The 8,396-nt window shown below is 29.3% G+C and overlaps 1 long non-coding RNA gene across 2 annotated transcripts; it reads right to left on the minus strand.

Annotated features, from left to right (window-relative positions):
* Positions 1–691: 691 nt before the first annotated feature.
* On the minus strand, positions 692–6,160 carry LOC105192930. Of its 2 annotated transcripts, XR_005576471.1 has the most exons (10): positions 5,955–6,160; positions 5,661–5,873; positions 5,449–5,535; positions 5,053–5,353; positions 4,200–4,391; positions 4,007–4,110; positions 3,711–3,812; positions 3,303–3,385; positions 1,764–1,923; positions 692–886 (listed from the first exon to the last, which is right to left on the minus strand). It is a non-coding gene; the product is annotated as an uncharacterized LOC105192930 (long non-coding RNA). The 2 variants fall into 2 exon arrangements; XR_850561.3 differs by lacking the exon at positions 5,053–5,353.
* Positions 6,161–8,396: the final 2,236 nt, after the last annotated feature.

Genomic DNA, 8,396 nt, shown 5'->3' on the forward strand with positions numbered 1-8,396 from the left:
ATTATTCTGAATTTTTATTGAATATATTGACATCCCAGCTAAAACACAAAATGTTGAAGTTATCAAATCGTAAGCTAATAAAAAAAATAATTATTTTACTATTTGGTAACGTTTACATTGTGTTTTAGTTGAGATGCCAATATATTCAATGAAAATTCAATAATAATTACAATCGATGTGAAATTGACTAAAAGCTGACTTCAAGTCGACTATTAAAGTCGGCAATTAAAGTTGACTGACAGTCAGCAAGAAACAGTCGACTAAAAGTCGACTACACTGGTTGTCTAAAAGCCGGCAATTATCGGAACATTTGTCGACTATTAGTCGACTATAAGCCGGCAATTAGTCAAAACTTACAGTCGATTGTAAGCTTTTTCTGCCGGCTTATAGTCGACTAACAGTCGACTCAATGTTGCTTGGGTATCCATTCTTCCTAAAAAATTCTTTTTACAGTGCAATTGTTGAGTTTTTAAAGAACTTATTGAGGACTTATTGAGAACATTTTTTGTGCTATTTGCAGGAAATACAAGAACTAAAATACTAGAAATTATTTAAATTCTTATCTTTATTTCATAATTTATAAAATTATACAATGTAATAAAGTTATATAAAAGTATATATAAAATAAACAGTATGATATAAATAGCATAAACAATATATATAGCATAACAGTATATAATATAAAGTATGCGTGTGTGCGTGCAAGCGCGCGCGCGCGTGTATGTGTGTGTGTGTGTGTGCCTGTGTGTGCGTGCGCGCGCGCGCAGGTATATCTTAAAATATTATTTTTCTTTATGTTTAATTCTATCACTGGCATGTTATAGCCAAATCTTTATTACTTGTCCAATATTGTTCACCGTGTCGGAAGTATTTGCAGCGATTGTTTCTGAAAGAATGTACTTATTGTATATACAATATTATAAACATCATACTTTAAAGTATTCTATAATTGAAACATGCAAATAAGTCGTGTACTATATAGAAAGAATCAAATTTGGGTGGGATTAAATGTAATATTTGATACAAAATTATATCGATATCTTTGAGTGTATCTAATATTAAACTAGTTTAAAAGAGCACAAAAACTAGAACTAAACTAGAGATGAATTAGTAGAAGATTTATATGTTTAATAAAAGTGAAAAAAAAATATAATATTAAATTTATTATATATTCTTATTATATAGTTCTATTGGTGGAAAGTGTAAAAAATGGAAGAGATAGTATGATCAGGATCGATAAAATGTAGAAAAAATATGTGAAAAATAAACTTTTTTCACATTTCATCAATCTTGACCATATATATTATCAACTGTACAAAAAATGAAACATCGTTATAAATAACCTTATTAGTTTATAACTATGACAGAAGTATATCAAAAGTATCATTGATACAAATAAAATAGGAGAAATAATTATTATATTATATTGTGTTCACTATATAATGTACTGTTATGTGTACTTGTAAGGAAGAAAAAATATGTTAGTGTATTCGATTTGCTGATTTCCTTCCGAATCTACTGTTTGTTCTTTTTAGTTTCAAAGGAGTCAATAAACTGCAAAAATGCTATAATACTAAAAAGAATAAATCGTTGACTCAAAGTAGGGTCGAATTAGCTAATCAAATATGGTGTTGTTTTTTATTTTTTTTCTCGGAAATGCTTTTTTAAATAACAATATAATTATGATTTGCGCACTAACTATTGAAACTTTTCTATCTCTAAAGATTTAAAGGTTTGCTAAATGTACTATATACTATACGTACCGATAATCACTGTGCATAATTTGAAGTCTTTAAACTTTATTGTTATTCGTTGTCCCGATCACGACAGTTGTAATGCAAGTCTATCAGAAATTAGCCACCGCATTACATTTCGAGTAAACTGCCCCGAATTCTTTCCCCCAATTCTCAGAATTCGTCGAATCTAGAAAAATAAACAAAAATTCATTATTATTATTACTATTAATAAATGTTTCATGATTGTACATATGTAACTTTTTATTTAACTCACTAAGGCCCGGTTTTTCATTATCTGGTTAACTTGTAGTTAAACTTAACCTGGTGTTTCAACCAATGAACTTCACTTATGGCATCATCATGAGTGAAGCTCATTGGATAAAACATCAGGTTAAGTTTAACCACAATTAAGTTAACCGGATAATGAAAAATCGCGCCTAAGTCTCTTTGAATTTGATCTGCACTGGTCAAAACAGCATCGAAATTTGTAAATTGTTCTATCGATGTCAGTGGAAAATCACGAAAAGTTGATTCTTCAACTGTCTCATTCTGATTTCTGTTGTTCGACAATATCAAATTTATTTTATTTAGTAACTACTTATGCTAAACTTTATATTTTTTTTCCGTCAATGGTTCTAGAAATAATTATAACATATTTATATTATAGCTGTTTTATAGAACGCAATTAATCGTATATTTTATTTCTAAAAATGTAAAAAATGATTCAGTGTTAACTTAAGCAATATTACAGAACATAAGCACATTAGTATAAGGTTAAAGAACTTCAAAAAGAAATAAATATAATTTTATATAATACAACAGCTTATGTGTTCTTGATAAAAATAAATTTGTTGCAATTTATTTATAGGTATGACATACAAGTAAATATTGTTAAAAGTTGTAATTATACTGCTATAATTATTATTAATTATATTTATTCCTTGCTTCATATGTAGATATGCAAAACAAATGTACAATAATTATACAAATCCTTATATTTTTTTTAAAAAGCGTACCAGATTACAAGTTTATTGAATGTAAAGATAATTACTAAAGAGTTTTAAAATTTATCATTGCCATCAGTATCCACAAGCATTAACTCATTCTCCAAATGACCAACCTTAGCTATAACATCCAATATATAGCAAAAGCAATATAAACAAATACAATAAACAAATGCAATATAAAGAATGCAATCTATTAGAAATTTTTTGTAAGAAATAAATATTTCTTAAATATTAACAAACCGTTTCAACTATTAACTAATAATCTCTGCAGTTATTTGCAGTTTTCTTTAATGGTTAAGAAATGTTTGTTTAAAAAAATATTTAATTCGCTGTACAAGAATATATTTCTTAATTGCAAATAATCTTTGACTTACTATATACATATATTACACAATATTATTTAAATTCAAAGTATCTAAAGATGAAAATTAATTGTAATTAATTTTTTTGTAACTGATTCAATTCATATAAAATTTTATAGAAAGGAAGATTTATTAATGCAATTATAAACACATGCTTTTATAATTCCAATAGTATATTAGAGAAACCATGTACATACATGTCGAAGTTTGGACTTCCATATTGCACAAAGTGGCAGGCTTTCGAACAATGGATTCGATAACGTATTTAAAGCTATCTTCTCTGCAAAGTAAATTATCTTTAATTATAAACAATATAAGAATGTGTAAGTTGAATGAAATATTTACAAATCTGGTAAATATGCAGGAATATATATTTCAAGTACAAATAATCGATTACTTGTTTTAACACATAAACAATTGTTCCTTGTTAACAAGAAATTAAATCGTAGATGTAATAACATTTTCAATATAAATTAAACAGAAAATGAATTGATTAACTTTAATTTTGAGCAAAATTACGTTCCTTTATTCAAAAATATCTGTATAATTCAATTGAATATACTGTTTCACTTATATAAATGACTGTTTACAATAATTACACATACCATGAATATCATTGTTTTCTTTGTTTTCATCCACGTTCTTGTAGCTGCTTGGAGGCAATGGAGAGCTCTTGAAGTTTTGTGGAGCTTTCTTATAAGCTGTATCTATTTGAATAAAAGAGATTAACAATGTTGAATATTTTAAAGTAGTTAATAGTACAGCACTTATTCATACATTATTTTAATTGTTTTTTAACTTTTTCGTTTGCTTTTCTTTATTCAAAAGTATCTGTATAACAAACAATGGAATATTGTTTTACGTAAATAAATGACTGTTTACATTAATATAAAACACATACCATGAATATCACTGTCTTCTTTATTTTTATCGTTCACGTTTTTGTAGTTGCTCGGAGGCAATGTGGAGCTCTTCGATCTCTGTGTAGTTTTTTATAAGCTATATCTATTTGAATAAAAAGGATTAACAATATTGAATATTTCAAAACAGTTTATAGAATAGCAATTATTAATATATTATTTTAATTTTGTTACCCTCATTTTCTTTAATGGTATCATTTGATGAATCACTTCTATCAGAAGTATCGTTAGGAAACTTTTTCTTCTTACAAATACGTTTAGTTTGCTGTTGTCCGTCACATACGTTGCGAATAATTGCATCAGTATCATCACCCGTAGAAATATCAGCACAATATTCTTCTACTTGATTTGCCAGTTCAATAGTAGCTATGTAAATATATAAAAAAAGTTATTGCAAAATAATAAAATTAATTCATAGATATCATAAAATATACAACACATTGTAATATTAAAAAAAAATTTATATTTAGTAAAGGACCCAAACATCTTGAAATGATTTATTTGCCATGTTTCATTAGGCAACAAAAAGTGCATTTTCTTTTTTACTATTTTAAATTTATATTCTGAAGCCGTTCAACACATTCAATAGTAATCATTCGCAACTCATCAGCATCCATAGCAGAATTAAGAAAAAAATAACCAAGTGGTTGCTTAAATTTATTTGTTAAACCTCTGACCATGATTATCACTGCATTACATGCAGTTGAAAATGTGTTACTATAACCTGTATCGTGAAATCCAATTACTATATCTCTATTAATCATATAAAATAAACTTGCTTTTAATGACATTGTATCAATGCAAATACAACAATACTTATCTAACAAATGCAAATTTTCAGTTTTAATTCTAAGTCTTTCAAATATAATATTATTTAAACTTGGAGGAATTATAAGTCCTTCTATAATGCGTTTAAGTGTTCTTTTTGATGGTAAAATAAAAGTATTACTTAATGTTCTATAAGCTTTGAGATCTTTAAAATATAAATTTAAACAGAACATTTTAAATTCTTTAGTATATCTATTACCATTTTTTTTTGTTATTGAGATTATCTCCCTGAACTTTCATAAAATCAGCTATCGGCTTTGGATAAAATTTGTAAAGAAGTTTCTGAAAATCGCTATAAGTAATATCATCTAAATTTTTGTCCTTATTATATTTAAGTTTGGCACGTTTTAATCTTTTTTCTACAGCGTCACATTTTCTTCTGAGAGCTTCTTTCCTTGGTGTTCGATTGGATAATTTTGGTTCGGTTTCAGTAGCTTTATCTTCTTTATATTGTACAACACTATTTGATGAATTAAAATCTATTGTATTTGAAATAGCATCTAAAATTACAAATATAATAAAAATTAAAAATCTTCCAAATAAAGTAAACAAAATCTAATGTAACTAAAAGTTTCTCTAATAAATAATATTCTACCTGTCAAATTGGCTTTTGAATAACTGATTTTAACTTCGGGCACATTTACTTGTACATCTTCTGTACAATTTTCTATTGAAGTTTCAACTAAAAGAAGATTTAGTATAAACAATTTAATATTTATATAACATATTTAATAATAATAATGCATTAAGAATAATTAGTAAAAAATATGTAATGTAATAATTTATTTTATAATTAAGAAGAATTACCGTTGATTTTACTTTGAGTGGCAGTAACAGCTTCGTTGGAAATATTAGGAACCGCACTTATTGGAACTGCATGTGGCTGAAGTCGATATTTACATTATTTAAAAACAATGGGGGGGGGGGGCAAAATGTTATGAGCAAACTCTATAATTATTGTAGAGTTTTTTTTCTGGAATGTTCTTTTTTATGCCATACGCTTGTTGCCACATTTTTGCTCTAAAATATATATTATTGTAATTTTTAAAATAATTTAATGTATGTACATACATCGTATAGAAATTGTCAAAAAGTTTATACCTTTCTGAATTAGATGTAATTAAATGACGATCCACTCCCGAGTTGTTATTGCAATCAATCATTGCGCACATAAAACCGCCAACAATTACACGCTCCATAACACAAATCTTGTTTAATAATATAATAATGTAATAATATAACATAACATAACCATACTTCACTCACAGAATATGTGCTTATTATACAGTTGACGCCATATTGTGGGTAGTAATGTAGCGCATGCGCTGTAGCAATTCTCCAACGCTATTTTTATGAAGTGACGCTAATGGTTCTACTGTAGGATATGTGGATTGGGAGAGGAAACGTGGGAACATATATGGGAGGAATGCACGGATTGAGGGACGGAAAAGGGATGGCAGGAGATGGTAGGAGAGGTTTTAGGTGAGAAGAGGGAGAAAGAGGTTTGAATGAAGAAACTAGAGGAGATGATGGAGGGAGGAGGGTGGCTGGATATGAATGAGAGTGTGGAAGGAAGAGAGGAAAATGCGGCGGAAACAGAGGTCCAGAGAATGAGTGTGAAGGTATGAATGGATAGTGATTTTTCTCTCTCTCTTTCTCTCTCTCGTGCGTTGTAAAGGATGCAAGGAATAAAATGTTGAAACTATGTAAGCGGAGCGGATGTCCGCAGTGTACTCCGCAAAGAATAAAGTATGTACCTTACTACTACTACTACTAGTTATAATTAATTACTCTAGTTACTATATTTAGTAATATTAGTTCATATTCTACATGCGCCGCAGCATATTCCCTTTGTTTTCGTGCGCTTTATTTTTCGTACCTTTTTTGCACTTTCTGGCTTTAGTCAATTGCGCTATCAAATATTTACTTTCGCGTTAATGTTATTGCTCACAGCATTAATCATTTTCATTTTGTTTTTGCGCCTTTCATTCATGTACCCTGATACGCTGTTTTCCTTTCTCCTTCGCTCATGTTATTTTAAAACACGGGTGCTTGCTCATAAAATTCTTGCCATAATCTGCTCTCAAATACTTACTACCATTAACGCCACGATAAGAAAGATGACTTTTAATTATCAATATGTTGCAAAATCTGGAGACTTCCGATTTTGCTCCATCCTCACAATTAGGGTGTTACGTCTGGTGCCAAGAATTTTTCTTTAACTTTACGCACCATCCGCATGCATTTATTAATGTAATTTTTAATGCGGTTAAACTTTCTAAAATACCACAGAACCAAATTTTGACATACAAAGATAATATAACATAAGCAACCACTTCAAATCAAAATTTTATAATAGCTATATACGCATAATTATTCAATTTTCGTATTACTTTTCAGTAAAAATAATAATAAAATAATAGACCTGTAATCGCAAGATGATTGCGTGTACCAGATGCTATCGCGTCGTGCATGCAAATCTGAGATCACTATTTAAAATATTAAATTATAAATTAAATATATTAAATCAAAAATAATACGCGGAATGCGACTCACACGTGCTTTCCCCGTGCCTCGCGGCTCCCGCCAGCGTAGAGCGCGCGCGCACTCCTCGATTACAATCGGACCACTCGAGCTTGTCTAAGCTGGCGGGACTTTGAAGTCATCCCACGCAGACGCGTCTGACCGCGCGGCACGCTTTCGGCGGAAGACTTCCTCCCGATGAGCCATGCGGCACGCGCAAGGCGCGTGAGGACCTTCGTATCTGGTGGTCATATCCCGCGTACTACCACGTATAAATACGGCGACAAAGGAGATCAGGGGGCCTATTCTCGAAAAATATCGCATGCGAAAATACTAGGGAACTCTATAATATATGTAACGTTCAATTCAACAAATTTCAGAATTATTAATAAAAATGAGAGAACGAACTCCTAAAGAATTTGTAAGAAAACCAAGAAGTTTAAATGATGTTATGTATTGGAAAGCTACAGAATTTCGCCACTTTTTATTGTATATGGGACCCATTGTGTTAAAAGGAAATGTAGAGCATAACATCTATATTAATTTTTTAACTTTACATGTAGCTATATCGATTCTCATTAGTCCAAAATTGATTAAAAACCACAATAATATTTTATATGCTAAAAACCTACTAATTCATTTTGTAAATTCTTTTATAGTCATATATGGAGAAAATTTTGTATCATACAACATACATAACTTATTGCATCTTAGTACAGATGTTCAGAAATTCGGGCACTAGATGAATTCAGCGCTTTTCGTTTTGAAAATTATTTGCAAATTTTTAAAAATATTTTAAGAAAATCAGACCGGCCTTTGCAACAAGTTGCACGACGTTTTGGGGAAATGCATGCATGTGAATATCAATTTCATCCAAGTATCCAATTAAATACTATTTTGAAAAACAAACATAGTTCAGGCCCTTTGCCAAATAACATAATATTAAATGGTCTTAATCAATATAAAATTCTTAAAACCCATTTATATTATATAAATTGTACAGAAAAGAAAAATAATCAT

The sequence above is a fragment of the Solenopsis invicta genome, chromosome 16, assembly GCF_016802725.1.
Source record: "Solenopsis invicta isolate M01_SB chromosome 16, UNIL_Sinv_3.0, whole genome shotgun sequence".
Lineage (NCBI taxonomy): Eukaryota > Metazoa > Arthropoda > Insecta > Hymenoptera > Formicidae > Solenopsis > Solenopsis invicta.